This window comes from Emys orbicularis, chromosome 8, assembly GCF_028017835.1.
Source record: "Emys orbicularis isolate rEmyOrb1 chromosome 8, rEmyOrb1.hap1, whole genome shotgun sequence".
NCBI classification, from domain to species: Eukaryota; Metazoa; Chordata; order Testudines; family Emydidae; genus Emys; species Emys orbicularis.
The window spans coordinates 85682518-85702992 of record NC_088690.1 but is presented as its reverse complement, the minus strand read 5'-3'; positions in this window follow the sequence as shown (position 1 = coordinate 85702992).

Below are 20475 nucleotides of genomic sequence, written 5' to 3'. Positions count from 1 at the left end.
GTCTTTTGAAGAATTTATTAAAAAAAAAAACACATGTCTGAAGACCCAAGCATTTAAGGCTAAAGATGATTGTGCATCTAAAAATCTATGCAAGGATTTTTTAGAGATGTGATTTTATAATCTTCACCAACTCACTAATGAAATATTTTTAAAGCAAATTTTAAACTAAGGTCCTTTAGACTGACATGTTCTGAGTAAATATTACAGTCGTGAACAACTGTTTTTGTCAGTACATTCAGAAACTGACAGTAGATACCTGGGGGTTGGCAAATGCCTGTTAAATGTCTTCTAGGGTTACCATATTTCAGCACTGAAAAAAGAGGACACTCCACGGGGGCCCTGGCCCTGCCCCAACTCTGCTCCTTCTCCACCCCCGGCCCCGCCCCTTCCCCAAAGTCCCTGCCCCAACTCTGCCCCCTCCTCTGAGCACCCTGCATTCCCCCTCCTCCCTCCCGCTCTGGTCTTGGTTGGGGGTTGCTAAGTGCTTCCCTGCTCCCCACTCACCCTGCAGCCTCTGCAGCCCCCGCCTCTGCAGCCTCTGCACCCCCCCGCCCCTGCAGCCCCAGCATCCCCCTGCCCCTGCAGCCTCTATGCCCCTGCCTGCCCTGCTCCTCCTCGCCCTGCAGCCCCTGCACTCCCCCGGCCCTGCAGCCTCTGTGCCCCCCCGCCTGCCCTGCCCCTGCAGCCTCTATGCCCCTGCCTGCCCTGCTCCTCCTCGCCCTGCAGCCTCTGCACCCCCCCGCCTGCCCTGCCCTGCTCCCCCGCTCACCTGGCAGCCTCTGCCTGGCGGGGGCTTCAGACGCTCAGCGGCGACCGGGGCGGCGCGGGTCCCTGCAGCCCTGGCCGCAGCCTCCTTCCTGCTGCCGCCGAGTACGTTCCCCGGCCTGTTGTCCCCGCCAGAAACAGCTCCCGCGGCTCCGGGGCCACAGGAAGGGTCCCCCAGTGGCCGGGGGGTCCCCGCCCGCGAGGGAAGCCCGAGCCCCCCTCCGCCCAAGCTCGCTACAATGTAGCCGGGGTGGCTGGGCTGCGCTGCAGACCCGGCGGATCGTGCTGGGGCCGGGCTGACCCTGGCTTATGCCTCCCTATTTCCCCGGACATGTCCAGCCTTTTGAAAATTCCCCCCGGACGGGGATTTGAGCACCAAAAAGCCGGACATGTCCGGGGAAATCCGGACGTATGGTAACCCTAATGTCTTCATTACCCCTCAAATGGCTCTTTAACAGTTTCAGTGTTGTGCTAATAGGTCTGGCAGACTGGAGACTGTTTCTCTTTTAACTACTAGATCCTCTTCCCAGGAAGACTCAGAGCCTGCAGGAAGGGTCAGAATAGGGATAGGAAAACTAGTAGGGTGGACACTAAGACCCAGTGGTGCCCCAAATTTTCAGGTGCCCTACCCAGCTGCCTATGCCTGAGGACGGCCCGGGCACCCCCAACCACTTGCCACCCTAGGCCACTGCCTAGTTTGCCTAATGGTTGCACCGGCCCTGGAGGTACTCAGATTTACAGTAGATGAGGATGTAGCTCTTTATTTACATATTACTGGATTTTCTAGGTAGTGCTGTAGAAGTTTGCATCTTTGAAATTTTTCTTGTTTGGAATTAATTGCAGCATAACTGGAATGTGAGATGTTTGGAATAAGAGCTGAAAGTTTAATGTCAGATTACTCATTTTGCTCACATGGACTATTGTGGTTTTCCTCACTTTACCATTTAGCGTGTTACAGAGTTATCCTCCTCTGACAACCAGCATCTGCACCCATTCCGGGCATATCAGTTCTACAATATGTATATATGCATTATCATTATTTAAAGTGTCTTATGATAAATATTGAAGACTACATTGTAGTAGAAAAACTATAAAACAAAAATTGTTCTAATGTTTTGCTATGCAGTAACTGGACTACTGCTAGTCATTTTTTAAGTAGTTCATTCTCAGTCAAATGAATTTTCCCTTTTTAAATATGGAAGTTGCATATTTGCCTTATCTCAGTAGTTTGTTTTTCGACTCAATCTCCTTAGCAACAGAGACATCTGTTTCTATTCTCCTAGTCATTACATCCAAAGAAAGTAGCTGCTTCAAAAATAATAAAGACAATTTCTATGAATTGGGTACCTTAATTGTTGCCAGGGACCCTTAGTGTAATAATGAGGCATGCAAAAATTGACAAAGATCCTTTAATTGATGTGTGTCTAGTTATCCATGTTGGTTAGCTCAGCTATAAAGTATTACCGGTGAGTTATTGTGTAATTTACTATGTGACACACATAAAAAAGTGATATTTACTATTATTTTAGAGACACTGTGATTTTGCGGATTGCTTTGTAACTAATCATTCTTTATGTTGAATGTAGAGGGCAGATTGGCCATTAGTATGCCTTAAAAATAGAGAAATGAATATATGTGGATTACACATAGCTACTTTTGTAATTTGTCTGAAAAAGACAAAACCTAATTAATTAAAAATATACACTTGTTTATTTTATAGTAGCTTGCTTCCACATATCATGATAGATTTTTTCCATCCCTACTAGAGCTTATGGTAAAGTGATTTAAAACCATCATTTAGGTTTTACAGAAGCTTTACACTGAATGTCAGACTATTTGTGTCATATTGTTTAGAATTCCTAAAGCATATACAATTGGCTTGTGTAACACAGAAATTTAGAATGCAACCAAGGATAAAATTCTCCAGGATCAGCACCTGAACATGTCTAAAAGCGTGGTAGGGAGCAGTGATTTACCTTTTGAGTGTTAAGAAGGGAGAACCGGTGCCTCTAGCACCACAACCAGTGCCCTCACTGACTCTGAATCTGTGGCTGGATGACTAGCTACCTACACACACTTGGCAATTAGAGAAAAGTGCATAACAGTATCTGTTGAGACTTGAATGTGAACTACCTAGCTCGTGGCACTATAGAGATTTCAGTGACAGTAGTTACTTTAAAGCAATGTCAACAAGATTGCCTTAGTCCTCATCGGTAACTTTATTTGCTACTGTTTATGTCAAAACAGATGTAATTATTCGGCAGTTATATTGGGGATTTCGGAATAAGACTGTATGTATATTTAGGAAACTCATTTTAACTTAATGTTTAGCGGATTTGTGATATTTTCTTAGAATAAACTTTTAATATATAAATACATGTTTATAAGTGCATTTGAATAAAATATATAGGGATTGGTTCTCTCTTCATTTACACCACTTTTATACTCTTGTAACTACACTGACTTCATTGGAGTTTTTCAGGATTTATAGATGTGAACAGAGAAGAATTGGGAGGAAGGGGTACCTCTACTGTAAAGGAGTTTCTGATATAAGAAAACTGAGGCACTTCTCAAGCAAATATTTTCTATCGTATAGAGTGCTGCGGTATTTGTATATGACCTTAAGTAGAAGCTCAGATCTCGTACTTTTAAAAAAAATATTTTGTCCAAAATTGTCTTACAATTAACTCCTCAAGTGTTGTATTTTATTTGGTTTGGTTTCCGTTCCATCCTTTCCCTCTTTCAGCACATCTGTACAATGAGAGCCCCATAGTTTAATATTTTCTTGTACTCCTTTGCAGGACATCAGTCACTTTCTCTGTCACCAGAGCTGCTATGTAATGATATCAGTAATTGAGCATGTTCATCAGGGAGAAACAGGGCAGGAAGTGGGGGTGGGAGGGTGCAGAGCTTCCTGCAGCCAGAGTAGTTTTCTGTGGGGTTGGTCTGACCCATCCCCTACCCCTGCTGCACCTTGCAGGGGAAGAGGAAGTCCTGTCCACCCCCAGCCCAACTGGGAGTAGCTGCTGAGCTCGGCACAGGGTAGAAGCCCTGGTAGGAGTATCACCAATCCCACCCTACTCCTCTTCTGCCCACCCCCACAGTGATTTACCTCTCTGCCAGCTGCTCCGGGCACCTGAAACAACACGCCCAATGCTGATGGGGAAGGGTGCGTGACCACTCTTGCATCTTCCCTTTGCTTCCCTGTCAGAAAGTCATTTTTCTGCAGTGAAGCAAAGAAATCTTCAGGGGATATGAATTCTGCGCACATGCAGTGACACAGAATTCCCCCAGGAGTTATGTGAGCTTCAGTTGTTTACTTTGTTGTGCTCTCATCTAAAGGAAGTGCAGGCTGACGTTCACGGAGTATTTTCTAAGTAAATTGCTCAAGGCATTTCCTCACAAGCAGTTTCTGTATTTAGGTTTTGTATCCAGAAATCCATTATAGTTTATTTCCGGGGTGGCCAACCTGAGCCTGAGAAGGAGCCAAAATTTACCAATGTACATTGCCAAAGAGCCACAGTAATACGTTAGCAGCCACCCATCAGCTCCCCCACTCCCAGCGCCTCCCACCCACTGGCAGCCCCACCGATCAGCGCCTCCCCATCCCTCCCTGCACCTCCTGATCAGCAGTTTCGTGGCATGCAGGAGGCTCTATGGGGGAGGGGGAGGAGTGAGGGCAATGCAGGCTCAGGGGAGGGGGCAGGAAGGGGTGGAGTGGGGGCAGGGCCTGTGACAGAGCCAGGGGTTGAGCAGTGAGCACCCCCTGGCCCATTGGAAAGTTGGCGCCTGTAGCTCCAGCCCCAGAGTCGGTGCCTATACAAGGAGTCACATATTAACTTCTGAAGAGCTGCATGTAGCTCCTGAGCCACAGGTTGGCCACTCCTGGTTTATTTGCTTGGGATAGGATTTATTTCGAAGAAGACATGCAGTTTTTTGTTTTAGATAGAAATGTTAAAATACTGTACAGCACAAAGGGAAAAAAATTGAGGATGACATAGCTAGCTACTCAAAATCTTCTCTTACTAATATTCCTACAGATGTTTAATTAGTAGGAATGTAAATATTCATAAGTTGATGTATCATGATGGTGGATAATGCCACCTTTCCTTGCCTAGTAATTGTACTAGTAGAATATAATTACTAGGACTATTGTACCTTCTCTTAATGTCTACTGCAACTATCTTAAAATTTGTTCTACTCTTCATGTGTACATTTTTGGTACTATAATAATTAATCTCCATCAGTTCATTGAATTTTAGTGTAGATCTAATCTAATTTTAATGGTTTAATTCGAATCTAATTTTATAAGGTTTATGTACTGATCTTAGATAGGAAGAAATGTACAATTAAAGTTAATCTAAAATTTGTTCAAAGCAGTATATAGATTTTAAAAATATATGCTTTAACATAGAATCACAGATTCGAAAGCTTCCTGGACTTGATATCCACAACACTGATAATTTTAGAAAAATGATTTAGAGATGGCTCATGCAGTCTGTATTTGTGCAATTGCTCTAGGTTCTTACTCTCATCCTTGTAGCTACTTTTTCTTACAACACATGACTCCCTTTCACTTCTCTCCACTCCCGTATATCTCTTCTTGTAAAGGTGAATGTGCTAACTGCTTTCTAAGCCAGTTTGAAATGTGGCTCTGGAGATGCATAGTCATATTTTTTCCTTCTTTGTAACTGTAAGGTTCTTTAAAAATATTAGTTAAAATAAAGATGAAGGGCCAGATTCCTTCTCCTGATACAGCCACTTTGCATTCCTCTGCTGATACTTTGGGCCTTTTAACTCTGTGAGTCGCCTCAGCTGAGAATTCTGCCAATATGGGAGAGTCATCAACACTGCTGTGCTCTATTGATCAGCACCTTAGGCCTGTTACCTGCTGGAGTACGATAGAGCATCTCTGAGGCTCCTATAACATACTCTGAGGTTGCAAAGAATCTGCCCAATAAAACATTACATTTTAACCACAAACTAATGGAGGGCGTGATCTCCTCAGATATCTGTTTAATAACTCTGTGCCCAGGGAATTAATTCAGGCTATTTTCAGACAAATTTTGAACACCTTGATGAGCCAGAATTTGAATCACAGCTAGTAGAACAAGATCTAAATAAGATCAAGTGACACCAAATCCCACATACCTACAAGAGGATTCCAGAAGGATAGAAATTAAAATTAGTTTGACTATTTTGCAATGAAAGTCATTCTAAAAGTCTGGAAATACATGTTTTTGATACTGCATTATTTTAAAATTGTATTGGTCACATTTTACTTTCATTAAACCCCAGGGTAAATTGGGAGTAACTTCACCAAGATCATTAGAATTACATCACTGTAAAAATAATGCAATTGTAAGGAGGATGAGGCCCTCTCTAATCAGGAGAAAAGCAGATCAAAGATATTAACTTAAGTTACTGGTCCAGGTTGCTAGTATCATTGGAAGGCTCTTTGATGTCCTACTTAAAATGAGTTAGTGGGTGCAGTTCCTAGTGAACCAGGTGTCCACACCACAGTTGACAATAATTGGCAATTTCTTTAGCAGCCTTGGCAGAGATGCCAGGAACATATTGAGCTTGAAACTTGAACTACTCTCTCATCCGTAGAGTTGGTTCCTCCACATGAAGTTTATGGTGCATTGGCAGTTCACTGTGGGGAAACTTGTGCTCTACCTATTCTTCTGGCAACTAGAGAAATTTAAAATAATCCACTACCTTTCATCAACACTAAATTCACTTTAAAACAGAACATAGATATAGAATGTGGGCTTGATCCTGACCTACCGAAGTCAGTAGCAGAATTCCCATTGAATTTAAATGATGCAGAATCAAGCCATATGTATAGCTTTCATATATTTAGGGTAATTGCAGCCACAATTTGTTTTAGCATCTTTCTGTACTGTTATAGTGCACACTCACCATGAGAGCACTCCCTTGCATCAGGGTGTGATATTGCAGGACTCCGTGTCTCTAACGCTCCTTGCAGGCCATTGTCTCTGTGCACTATTTAGCCTTGCAGCTGAGAAGCATCTAAGTCCAACCCCCTTCAGAGTAACAAACGCTCAAACTAGTCATCAGAGTCTCTCAACAAATCTACCTTCCTCTGGGCTGATCTTCAGTCTTCTTCTTCAGCTACTCCTGAGTCCTCTTCCCCAGCTCTGGAGCTTGTACCCCAGCTTCAGCCCCTCAGACTGAGTCTCTTTGAGGTCTTTGCTCTGTTGCAGACTCTGACTCAGGTTCCTTCTATGGTTTCTCTCTTCACACTGACCTCTCTTCACTTTTATGGGTCACTGGTGTCCACGAAGTTATCATCCAATGCCTTCTAGTTCCCCCTCTGGCTGAGAAGCAATGAATTAGATACATCTATTGCTCCTGGGCATAATTAATTGACTATTAACCCCTATCCTCTTTCATAGAAATGCAAGACTGGAAGGGACCTCAATAGGTCATCAAGTCCAGACCCCTGCACTGAGGCAGGAGTAAGTATTATTTAGGCCATCCTTGACAGGTGTTTGTCTAACCTGTTCTTAAAAACCTCCAATGACAGCGAATCCACAACCTCCCTAGGTAATTTGTTCCAGTGCTTAACTACCCTTACAATTAGGAAGTTTTTCCTAAAGTGTAACCTAAATCTCTCTTACTGCAATTTAAGCCCATTATTTCTTGTCCTGCCTTCAGTGGTTAAGAACAATTCATCACCCTCCTTTTTATAACAACCTTTTATGTACTTGGAGACTTTTATCATGTTTCCCCTCAGTCTTCTCTTCTCCGTGTACATTATTTGCTCACTCCAGATTGATCATGGAATATCTGATGTACTGTATAGCATTACTGCTCTTGCAACATTGTTTTGTGTTAAGGGGTAAGAACACTATATTTCCTCAAAGTTAATGTACTTAGGACCTGATTGTGATCTTACTTGGAGTAACTCTGTAGAAGCCTTTGAAGATAACATATTGTGAAAATTGTAGGAGAGAAATCACAATCAGGCTCATATCCATGCAAAAACCTTTATATCTATCTTTATATCTATTTTTATATCTATTTATATAAATATATATATATATTTCCCCCAGGCAGACTCTTAAAATACATTGTAGCATTTAAACAAAATTATAATAAAAATATTTTATCCGTATAACATACTGTTTTGTAGACTTCATTGCATTCCCCAGAGTCATGTGGAACCTGAAAAAATTACTTTTCATCCACCAAAGGAAATACAATGTTTGACAACATGCATTTGTCTACAAAATGCGATGCAATATCTGATGAAATATGCTTTGTCAATAAAATAAATTGCCAAACAAAATGTAATCCTTCTTCAGAATGCATTTAGCCTACAGACTGAAATAAGCTACTTCCACAAAGTGCATTTTGTTCTTTGAATTATTTTGATTTGCTGTCTATCAAAACGTGTAGATAAAATGTTTTTTGTCAGACACTGTATATCAATGTTATTTTATTGTATATAGATAAAATACATTTAATTCGAAGGGGAGTCAGCATTTGATAGCATACCTGAAACTAGCATTGGTTTAACTGAAGTGATAAAACCATAGGTATAACTTGTTTGTGATGAGAGAGGTTCTAATCTCCTTGTAACTGTGCTTGTAATTCAACTCTACAAACAATTATTTTTTCTTAAGGCCCTGATCCTGCAAACATTTACATGCTTAACTTTACTACCATGAATAGCTCATGCTGTTATTCAGATTAGTAAAGTTAAACATGTGCATACATGTTTGCAGTGTTGGAGCTAGAGTGTTCATACATGTGCCCTTCACCAGTGAGATTCCATTAAAAAAACAAAATAAAGCAAAAACCAGTGCTTGTTACATTAATGATGCCCACATTTTTATACGCTAGTTCCTTAGTAAATCCCATCCTTCTTCAGACAGTAATCTTATTGAAGCCTACAGGAATTTCACCTAAGTAAAGACTTCAGGATTGAACCCCATGTGATGAATAGCTACTCAGTCTTTAACTAATTGCAGATCTTTACACTATTTTAATTGTACTAGTGGATGTAATAAATCTCTCTCTGTTTAATGAAGCAGGACCTTATTGACAAGAAGCACAGCTGTAACTTTGCTTTTAATTATTTTAAATACGTGAAGGGGACTAGGTCTTTACAAAGCTAATAATAAATGAACAATTCTTCTCAGAGATTATGATGCCAAAAAAATTAACACCCCACACTAGTGAGTAGGTTCCCAGAAAGCTTCAAATTGATCAGCTTAGCATGCATTAAGTTTGCACTGCCTTGTCTACACTAGAGTTTTTTTCAGACCATATTAGCTAACACCTTCTAACAATAAACCTTTGAATTCTACTCAAGACAAACTCTAAAAAGTGTACAGGACTTCTGATTTCTAAGGTGTAGTTACCATTTAACCCACCCGTGGGTGCCTTCAGATTTTTCATTGAGCTAACTAAAAACAAAGAAAATAAGCTGTTGGAAAACCATCTTCTCATCAGGCTGTGTGGAGTCAAGCAATCCAGGGCTTCAGTGATGATGAGGAAGTCGGTTGATTTAGGCTTCACAATTTGGAAATACAGAGTCCAAAGGAGAACTGTGCAGGAAAATATAAAGAAGGTGGATTGGAGTCTTTCACTTAACGGCTTCTGCCTACAGTGAGAGAAGGCTATATCAATCAGAGGAGGTTGACAAGATCATACCCCTTATTGCTTCTTTTTTGATTCTCAAGGAATTCCTATCTGAAAAAAATAAGTCGTGGTTTCAGCAAAGCTCTTAAGTAAATACGTAAAGTTGAGCACATATTTAAGTGATTTACTGAATAAGAGTAGGATACTTACACACTTAAATTTAAAAATGGCTTAAGTGATTTGCTGAATTGGTAGTATATTGCACACATTCTAATCTTAACATGTTAGAAGTAGTTGCTTTTATTCTTTCTCTAGATGGAAGTCAGTGGTGATATAGAAGAAAGATAAATGCACACATAATTGACTGAGATTGAGGCCTGATCCTTCAGCCTTTACACAAGCACAATCCTATTCATTTCAGAAGGAGTTGTGTGCATATAAGGAGGACTGCAAGATTAGGTGCACATAAAATGAGCACTTCGGAAAATATAAAATAATTTCCACCTTCATCTACAGTACTGTTTACTGTACAATAAAGATCAGAATCTATACCACTATAACATCATAGCACCCATTTATGATAATGGGTCAGTTATGCTATTAGGAGTATTTAGCTGTTTTGCAGTATGAAAGATGCCTTCTTTTCCCAAAACACATGTACTTCCACGTTAGCACTGTTTGGATGAAACATACCTACCTGGATTAAATGATTAATATGTCTGGTTGATCAGATGTTTTTACTTGAACTTGGAGGATATTATTTCTCTGGTCCTTTTCTCTTTTCACTGTCATCTTCTGAGTTGACACAGTAATCATACATTGTAAAATGCATGCTAGGTTGGGACATTAGAATGATTGACAATGAACTTGTTTGGCAATGCATAGGCTAATCCATATATGACATACAATTTCTGGCAACAACTTCATCATTGTGTTTCTGAAAATAAGAGATGAGCCCAAATACCTGAAAATAACTCAGGTAAGCTGCAAACGGGTTACATTTTGAGTGCAAATTCATGAATATCAAGGCTGCACCTTCTTCTCTTCACCTAATTTAACACAGTAAAGCTGTTTGGGAGCTCAACATGTAGATTAATAGCTATTATACCAGAAATTGTGTATAAATCTTCTGATTATCTTTTTGGATTATAATGTATTAAATGTTATATTATGTAATGTTGTGTAGGACAGCTAGCAAGGTACCAATCAAAAATTGGCAAACAATTCTTGCTCATGTGGATGTTGTGTACCTAATCACTTTGTTTTGTTGTTTGTTCCACAAGTGTTGTGCAGTATAAATCTAAAAATTGAAAATTTATTAAAATGGCTCTTGAAAGTTAATCCTGTGAGGTCTCCCAGCTGGCATTTCCACTGAAAATATTCCATCAGGGATAATTTTAATGCATAACTGTATCATGTTTGGTTGTAGATTTATGTAAATAGTATAGTTACTTCTAGGATAGGGCCCTGCCCTACAAGTACTATTCATGACTTGATTTATACTTGTGAAAACATTAACTTGTAGCCTGATTAGGGAAATCTTGGTTTATATGCCATCTACATGCTGCTTGCACAGGTTAGCTCTATCTAAGGGTGAGTCTAAATACCACAGCTGAACTTTCACGAATAGTTTTCAGCCATGAATCAGCATTGTGGTGGGTAAACAGCTGTTCATATGATTTCTCCAACACAAACTCATTACTAGCACATTGACATTTGAATCTGACAGGGAGAGTGAAAAGACCAAGTTAAAATGTGGCAGTATAGAGGGAAATACCACCTCACTAAATCACTTCACCATTCGCATGAAGATGTTCCAAAAATTTGAACTAGAAGGAACAGGCATTAACATCAAGTGAGTGAGTATGTGTTTCCACTCAGATTTGCAAATACCAAGCCAGGAAGACGTGGAAGCAATGGCCAAAACTCTGTATGTGAAAAATAAGGAAGTATTGTCAAAAATAAAGGCTAAAGATGAATATGCACATGACCAATGTTATTATATAGTGCGTTAATTTCAAAAAAACAGATAGGAAAATAAGCACAGAGGACATGAAATACATAGAAAATTCTAAAGAATATGTCTGCTTAAGTTACGTGACTGTGCTGTTCCAGTGCAGGATACAGAACAACAGAGAACAGAATGTGGATGCACTTATGCGGTGCATCAGTTGGCACATGCTGATTGGATAGCTGGTCACAAATGGATGTTATGGATACAATTATCCAACTTTCATTCATAAAGCCCAGAATTCAGCAAACCATCCTTATTCAGCAAAGCATTTAAGCATGAGCTTAAGCCCCATTTGCCTTAATGCAGTTACCTTAAAGCTAAGCATGTGTTCAAGTGGTTTGCTGAATAGGGATGGACTTATGCACATGCTTAAGTACCTTGCTGTATTGGGGCCAAGGTCTGTTTTTGTATCTTTGAATGCACATATTTTGTTGCTGCAAGTGAGGATCGGGTTTTAAAAACTTGCCCTTAATAAACTTTTCACTAGTTAGACTAAAACTAGAATTCACAATATATACATTTAACAGATTGAATAACATTTAACATTTCATGTTGTTTAGCATTAGGGTAGGGAAATATATTAATACATAGAGATTAGGGCTTTTTAAAAAATTATTCCTGGGGCATTTTTGTTGCTGAGAAATGGAAGTAGCAAGCTTTCATCATTTCTGGTGTAAGTATTTTTTTTAAAACACATATATTGTTTCCTTTATAGTTTATACATCGTATTGCTGGAAACTGTAATAGAAAAATATAGCTTTTTTTTAAAATGGTTATACTGTATGTTCATGAAAGACATAAAATGAATCCAGGGAAAAACCTTGTAAGTGACAGTATACAGAAGCGGATATTGTTTTGATGAAGAGCTAGTGAAGAGGTAGTGTAATTTTAGATAATTCTACATAGATCTCTGAGAACATTTTTTGAAGGCTAAGCTACATATTAGCACTGGGTCACAAAGAAATGAAAAACTAGCAATTTCTTTCCCAACCTACTATATATTTAGGCTTGGCAGATTTCAATTTGTTTTATATATATAGTTTCAATGTTTACTTTTAAGCATTTTAAAAAATTTGTATAGATTTAAATTTTCACAGTTGAGCAAAATTCTGAGTTTTAAGCACTTTTTCAATTTTCATTTATTTAAATTTCTGCAGTTGCTGGAAATTTTGGGAAGGGAACAGACAGCAATTATTTAATGACATAGACATTGAGATTCAAAAAGTTAAAGTTTAAACTGTTAAAACACAAATTGTCAATCACGTCACAATATATAAAGTAAATATCCTTAAATCAAACTCTATAGTAAGTTCTCAGGTAGTATTTTTCTTACTTTGCCTATCTGTACATTTCAGTTATTATAATGAAATATTTTTGTTGGGTTGTGTGTGTAGGGTGAAATCAATGTTTACTGACATCTACCAATAAAAATCTAATCCCTCCAAGCCTAAATATATTTATCAAAGAAAAGTTGTATTTGACTTTGATTCACTCTAAGAATTTGAAGTGTAATTATAATTTAAAAATAAAAAAGGACATACAATAACTCCTCACTTAACGTTGTAGTTATGTTCCTGAAAAATGCGACTTTAAGCAAAACGATGTTAAGTGAATACAATTTCCCCATAAGAATTAGTGTAAATAGGTGGGGTTAGGTTCCAGGAAAAAAATTTTCACCAGACAAAAAACTATATTTAATTTATATATATATATAATTACTTTACTTTATATATATATATACACACACACACACACAGCATAAGTTTGAAACAAACAATTTAATACTGTACACAGCAATGATGATTGTGAAGCTTGGGTGGGATATTTCCCAGGGAATGCCTTACTGCTAAATGATGAACTAGCATTCAGCTGAGCCCTCAAGGGTTAACACATTGTTGTTAATGTGTAGCCTCACACTCTACAAGGCAGCACCAATGGAGGGAGGGGAGACAGCATGACAGACCGAGACAGAGACAGTCACCCTGTGTGAGAGAGAGAGACCCACATTGCCCCTTTAAATACGCTGAACCCACTCTAAGTACATTGCCTCAGGAATCAGGAAGTTGAGACAGCAGCTGCGGCCAGCAAGCTCCCTCTGTCCTGAGCCCTGTCGTGTCTCCCACTGCTCTATGGATGGGGTAAGTGGGGGGCAGGAGCAGGGGGGCGGGGGACACCGTGACATTAGCGCTGCCCCTCCCCCCCGCACAGCAAGCAGGAGGCTCCCGGGAGCAGCTCCAAGGTAGAGGGCAGGAGCAACACATGGCAGTGGGGAGGAGGGACAGCTGAACTGCTGGCAATTGATAGCCTGCTGGGCGGCTGCCACACAGGGAACTTAGGGGAGCAGGGAGCTGATGGGGGGCTGCCAGTCCACCCTGGTTCCAAGCCCCCACCAGCTAGCTCCAACGGGCTGCTCTTCCTGCAAGCAGTGGATAAAGCAGGCAGCTCCCAAACAACGTTATAAGGCAGCATTGTGCAACTTTAAATGAGCATGTTCTCTAATTGACCAGCAACGAAACTACGTTAACCAGGATGACTTTAAGTGAGGAGTTACTGTACCTTTGAATGTATCCCTTGCAACTCTAATTTGTAGCCATTTATTGATATAGCATCTGTAAAAAATATGTTTTAATCTCCTTTCCTAACATTATTATTATCGCTATATGTCAGCATTAGAGTCAGATAATTACTTTATAAAGCAAAATAATCATGTTTATTTGGAAATAATAAGGACATAGGGCAGCAGCAGAACATTACCATCCCCACAAAAGACATGGATTCACACAAAGTCCTCCTCTCAACATAGCACCGTCTACACTGGGGTTAGGGTCAGTATAACTACATCACTTAGGGGGTGTGGATTTCCACACCCCTGAGCTATGTAGTTATACTGACATAAATTTGTGTGTAGACCTGGGCTTAGATATTTTCCTTTAAGGGAATGAAATAGTCTGCTTCTCAGTGACCACTAGTTATCGATCCCTGATGTACTCTCTGAGCTGTAACTTTCAGAATTGCCAGTTCCAAGAGATGCCACTGAGTGTATGGGGAATAGTCTTGGCCCTGACCAGGAGGTTATGTGCCTTGCTAGTCTGTTCCCAGCAACTGCTGATCCCCAGCTGTTAGGTTACTTTCAGCTGCCAATATACTAGGATGGGCCCAGTATATCGTCTACTAGGAGAACCAGGAGTTTGCATTTGTTTTCAAGGTTTAAGACCATTTTTGTTCTTTGTTTTCAGTTCAAATGTACCTCTCTCTTTTCCTCTGCTGTTCAGGCTTTGTACATCCTTTTGCCTTTGCAATTGACCTGTAATCTTAAAAGCCTATTTTAGGATGCAGTAAGCCAGTAATGCAGCTCAAATTCTGAAGAGCACTAGAATAAATGGAGTTAGACATTCTGTTTTGGCCTGTATACCTCTAGTGCACAAACACAGTAACAAATATAACAGGAGTACTTGTGGCACCTTAGAGACTAACAACTTTATTAGAGCATAAGCTTTCGTGGGCTACAACCCACTTCTTCGGATGCATAACAGTAACAAATGCCTGCAAATAAATCAATTTAAGGGGCAGAGTTCATCTTTTTGATTTTTTATGATAGGGAATTATTATAATTAAATACAATTTTGGTGGTGATTTGTCATCTTTAGTGCAATATATATGCTGAGCAATTGTACCTTAAATTCTTCTGTATTTTCTTGTTTGAAAAATCCATTTAAATTTAGAAAAAGGAGAAAAAATAAAGTTAAATTTATTGTCAAAGCTGGTAACTTAATCTTTCGTGGCTAAATTGAATCTTTTGAGATTATTCTTTATCATATACTATCCTAAAGTCAGGGATGTTTGGCAAACAGACACTAAGTGGAACTGATATTTGTTGAACCAGCATTCAGAATTACCAAAAATAAGGCTTTCTTTAAATCATGATTTTTCAAATAATGTTTTTGTAAGAATTTGATGAAGTTAAGAGCCTAATAAAATCATGAGACAAAGTCATAGGCCCGTCCTGGATCCTGCAATTAGCTCTAGACAGACAAATCGCTGCAGACTTCAGTGGGGTCCTACGTGGATGCAGGGGTCCACCCACACAGAACCAGTGGCAAAATCAGGACTGTAGTTTGGAATGGCACTGTGTATACATTTCCATACAGTTGTCAATGTACCTGAGTCCTGACCTAGAGTACTGCTGCTCTTCCAGTACTGGGGTCATCTGTCAGTAGTACTGATTTGTCAAATCTCTTTTGAGCACAAGTGCAACAAGTTTTAGTACGCTTCATCCAACTGTTTCTTATCTTAGCGTTTTGGGACTTTTAGCCCCCAATACTTTTGATCTGAAGAGTTTGGTTTTACTGTTTTGGTATACCACCCGGCACGACCCAGTACACCTGGCTGCACCACCAAAATGTGTATTGGTTTTGTGATGTGAATAGAGATGAGAGTGAGATTACTTAACACATATTTCACTTGTAGCTTACATTAGAAATTGAATCCAGTTCTCCAGTCTAGTATGTTAATCCACTGCTCTCTCCAGGCACCTCTTTCATCATATTTTCATTCTGAATACAAGAATCACACACTGCAAATATGGTAGATGCATAATGTAGGCTGTCTAAACTTCACTCTCTTTACATATTTTACATATGAATTCTTCTTTAATTGCTACAGTCTTTTATTTTGCTCCATTACTGCTATATTTTTTCATACAGCTGTAACACTCATCTTGTCATCTTATTTTTAGTCTATAGACAAAAAGAGTGAGGCTATCAAAAATAGCCCGAATCAAGGTGAATTTCACCTGGTTGTAGATTCAGTCACAAACTCTAAACATATGGCTTTATTATGGAAAGGTCTGCCAAGATCAACAATTCTGGTCTGAACAGAAAGCAAACTCTTTCTCTGCCCCCTTCGATAGGTTCTTACACCACACTCCTCGCCATAAAAGTTGAGTGCCTGTGTTTCAGGGATTCATTTGTGTTAAAGCCATGAAAAACTCAGATATCTTTTGGTTCTTTTATATAAATATTCTTACTGTAAAAACTGAGGGAATAAAAGTTGAGAAAACATATAATATATTTGCCAACCAAATGTTCCTCGACATTTTCTGGGAGGAGTCAGCTGTTCCTTACGAGGGTTACCATCGCTTAAAAAGAAAGTTTAAAAAAAAAAAAAGCCTTTTTGTGAAAGAAAGTCAAAATAAGCATTCATTTAATTAGTTTTACAGAGGAAGAAAATTATAGGAAAAAAGAGTTGAAGCTATAAAAACATTATGGTTTTAAATTAAATTCTCAATGAGAATTAGGTTGTTGATAAATTGAACAAAAGCAACTGACTGTGGTAGATTCAGAAAGCAATTTGTATGCAGTTTATCAGAGTTAAATAGCTTTAGTACAAACACTATTTTTTTTTATCCAACATATTTTGAAGAGAGAATTATTAATGCATTTGAATGCAGTAGTTTGAGAACCCTTTAGCTAGGAGTCAATACATCATCTCCTGGAAAAGGGACTTCATACTGTCCATTCATTTTCCAACAATGGAAGCATCGCTTATAAAACCATTAAAACATAACCTTAAAATTAACATGATGAACCTACCAGGAATAATTAAGCTGACAGAAAACAAATGGGCTTGTGAAAGGAAAGGATTTAGAATGCAAGCTTCAAAAATACCCACTAATGAATAATTATTTTAATGAGAGTGTATGATCCCGGAGTAGATCACATTAGCTAACACTAATATAATATAGTTGTTGGATATTGATGGCACATACACTTAGTTCCCATTTTAAAACTCTGTTGAAAGAAAGACTGAGTGATCACATGTCCAGGTACAGTGTCTTTACTTCCCTTTTCATAGGGGGAGACCTACCTGAGAGTACTGGAAAAGTCATGCAATCTTTCCACCATAGATTCCTGGGAATACTGTCTTTGGGGATAGAGTCTGTTGGTCTGGGTGATGTATTCAGTAGCCATTGTGCAGCCAAGTTGCCTTCACTACCACAGAATGTGTGGGCAGGTTATCAGAAGATATCTCTTCCCACCCAGGTATAGGCCAAAGATGTCTCGCTATCCTATTGTTTTCTCTATGGTTCACTGCAGACACATACTATGAAGCGCTGCTCTGCTGTACACAGGGGATGCAGAGTCCCCCTGTACAATCTCAACAGATGAATGCACATGATGTATGCCATAGAATATAACCATTTCTCTCTCCTAATTTATGTCTGTCAGTGATACCAGATGAATCACTGATGTCAAAATCGAGAGACTTCCAGTGTCAATGAGTTAAAAAGGGATATTTGCATTTGCCCTGGAGGGCCAAAATTAAGTGAACCAAAATCTTGGAGAGAGAGAAAATTAAAGTCATTTGAGTGACCAAATGACTTGATGTGATCATTCAGGAACAGTGCCGTATTATTGCCTAGGCCGACAAGGCCTAGGCCTAGGGCGGCAAATTTGCAGGGGCGGAAGCTCCCTTCCGTGCCCCGCCCCCCTGCTCCAGCTCACCTCCGCCTCCTCTGCAAGCGCATTGCCGCGTCCTGTTTCTCTCTCCTCCCAGCGCTTGCGCCACGAAACAGCTGTTTCACGGGGCAGGGAGGGAGGGGAGAGGAGGGGGAATGCCACGCGCTGGGGGAAGAGGCGGGGCTGGGGGCAGGGATTTGCGGAAGGGATCCAATAGGGGAAGGGAGGGGGCGGAGTTGGGGCGGGGACTATGGGGAGGGGGTTGGAATGGGGGCGGGAAAGGGGCGGAGTCGGGGTGGGGCCAGGGCGGCAATTATTTCCCGGCCTAGGGGCGGCAAAATTATTAATCTGCCACTGTTCAGAAAGGAAGGAGTTTCCTTGGCTGATGTGGAGTTCTTGGAATCATTGTGGATAATTCTCTGTAAATATATGCTCTATGTGCAGTGGCAGTCAAAAAAAGCTAACATAATGTTAGGAACCATTAAAAAAGAGAGAGATGATAAGACAGTAAATGTCATAATGCCACTACATACATCCATGGTGTGCCCACATCTTGAATACTGTGTACAGTTCTGGTCGCCCCTCAAAAAAATATATTTTAGAAATGGAAAAGGTACAGAGAAGTGCAACAAAAACGATTAAGTGTATGGAACAGACTCCATATGAGGAGAGATTAAAAAGACTGGGACTTTTCAGCTTGGAAAAGAAATGACTGAGGAGGAGTATGATAGAGATCTTTAAAATCATGAATGGTATAGAGAAAGTCAATAAAGAAGTGTTATTTACCCCTTCACATAACACAAGAACCAAGGGTTTCCCAATGAAATTAATAGGCAGCAGGTTTAAAACAAACCAAAGGAAGTACTTCACACAATGCACAGTCAAGCTCTGGAACTCTTTGCCAGGGGATGTTGTGAAGTCCAAAACTATACTGGATTCAAAAAAAGAATTGGATAAGTTCTTGGAAGATAGATCCATCAATGGCTATTAGCCAAGATGGTGATGGATGCAACCCTGTGCTCTGGGTGTTCTCTAAACCTCTGACTTCCACAGACTGGACAATGGGATGGATCACTTTATAATTGCTCTCTTCTGTTCATTCCCTTCGAAGGAACAGGCATTGGAAAACGGGTCACTGGGCTAGTGGGACCATTGGTCTGACCCAGTATGGCCATTTTTATGTTCTTATGACAGCAGAAGCAATTTTTGTCCACCCAAAAATACAATTACAAATACAAAATATTTAATACTTAATAACAGGTGGCAAATTTGAAATACTAACTGACCAGATTTAAGCAGGTTTCAGAGTAGCAGCCGTGTTAGTCTGTATCCGCAAAAAGAACAGGAGTACTTGTGGCACCTTAGAGACTAATAAATTTATTAGAGCATAAGCTTTCGTGGGCTACAACCCACTTCTTCGGATGCATCTCCGGATGCTTATGCTCTAATAAATTTATTAGTCTCTAAGGTGCCACAAGTACTCCTGTTCTTTTTGCAGATTTAAGCAGTCATTGCTCTAAATAATTGCTTGAGGAGTAACCATATTAATTTGAAATTGACAAGAAATAGGCAGTTGATATGGTTAAACATCCACTAATAGTTATATATTAGTAAAAGTTTGAGGTAGCTATTAGGTGGTATTTAATAAACTCAATAAAAATCCCATTTTTTTTAAAGAGAGGTATGGTTTTATTTAACTTTGGTACATAGTTTTTAGAGAAATAAGTATTTCCCATATTAATAAAGTGGTTTTATTTAGTTATGTTATTTTTTTTGTGTTTGTGTGTGTGTGTGCACTCAAATTCTAGGATTCTTGCATAAATATAACATGGAAGCTTGTTATGTTAAACAAATGTGATTTGGGATCACTGAGGGGCAATAAGCAAGAGGCAATAAAAGGAGCCATTTTTCAGTCACTTTTCCAACTATGTTCCACTATATCCAGTGGAAGAAAATTAGAAGAAAAACTGTTGAAACTATAAAAATATGGCATTGTATATTGTGTAGAGTTAGTCGCATGTCCAACTCATATTATTATCAGGATGATACTTATAGAATTAAACTCTTAATTATTTTAAACTTACTTTAAAATATCATGCTGTTACCTCCAAATTTTGTTTGTAGAACACTAAGCATCTATTTTGTCTCACTTAAAATATGCCACATAGAAGATATGTTTGGATTTACAAATAATTAAATCAGGGATTTAACATATATTAATATTGTCAGTATTTCCCTTCCAGTCTTAGGTCAGCTCTCACATAGAGCCTGCTCCAAGATTAGGGCCTTGTTGATAGTTAAGGAAGAAAAAAAAATTAGTGAACATTAGCTAATTAGGTATCGTTATCTCTTTTCCTTTTATACCATTTATTTAAATATGTTTGGATGTTTTCTACATTTTAAAATATATTGATTTCAATTACAACACAGAATACAAAGTGTACAGTGCTCACTTAATATCTATTTTTGATTACAAATATTTGCACTGTAAAAACCAAAAGAAATAGTATTTTCAATTCACCTAATATAAGTACTGTAGTGCAAACTCTTTATCATGAAAATTGAACTTACAAATGTCGAATTATGTACAAAAAAATAACTGCATTCAAAAATAAAACAATG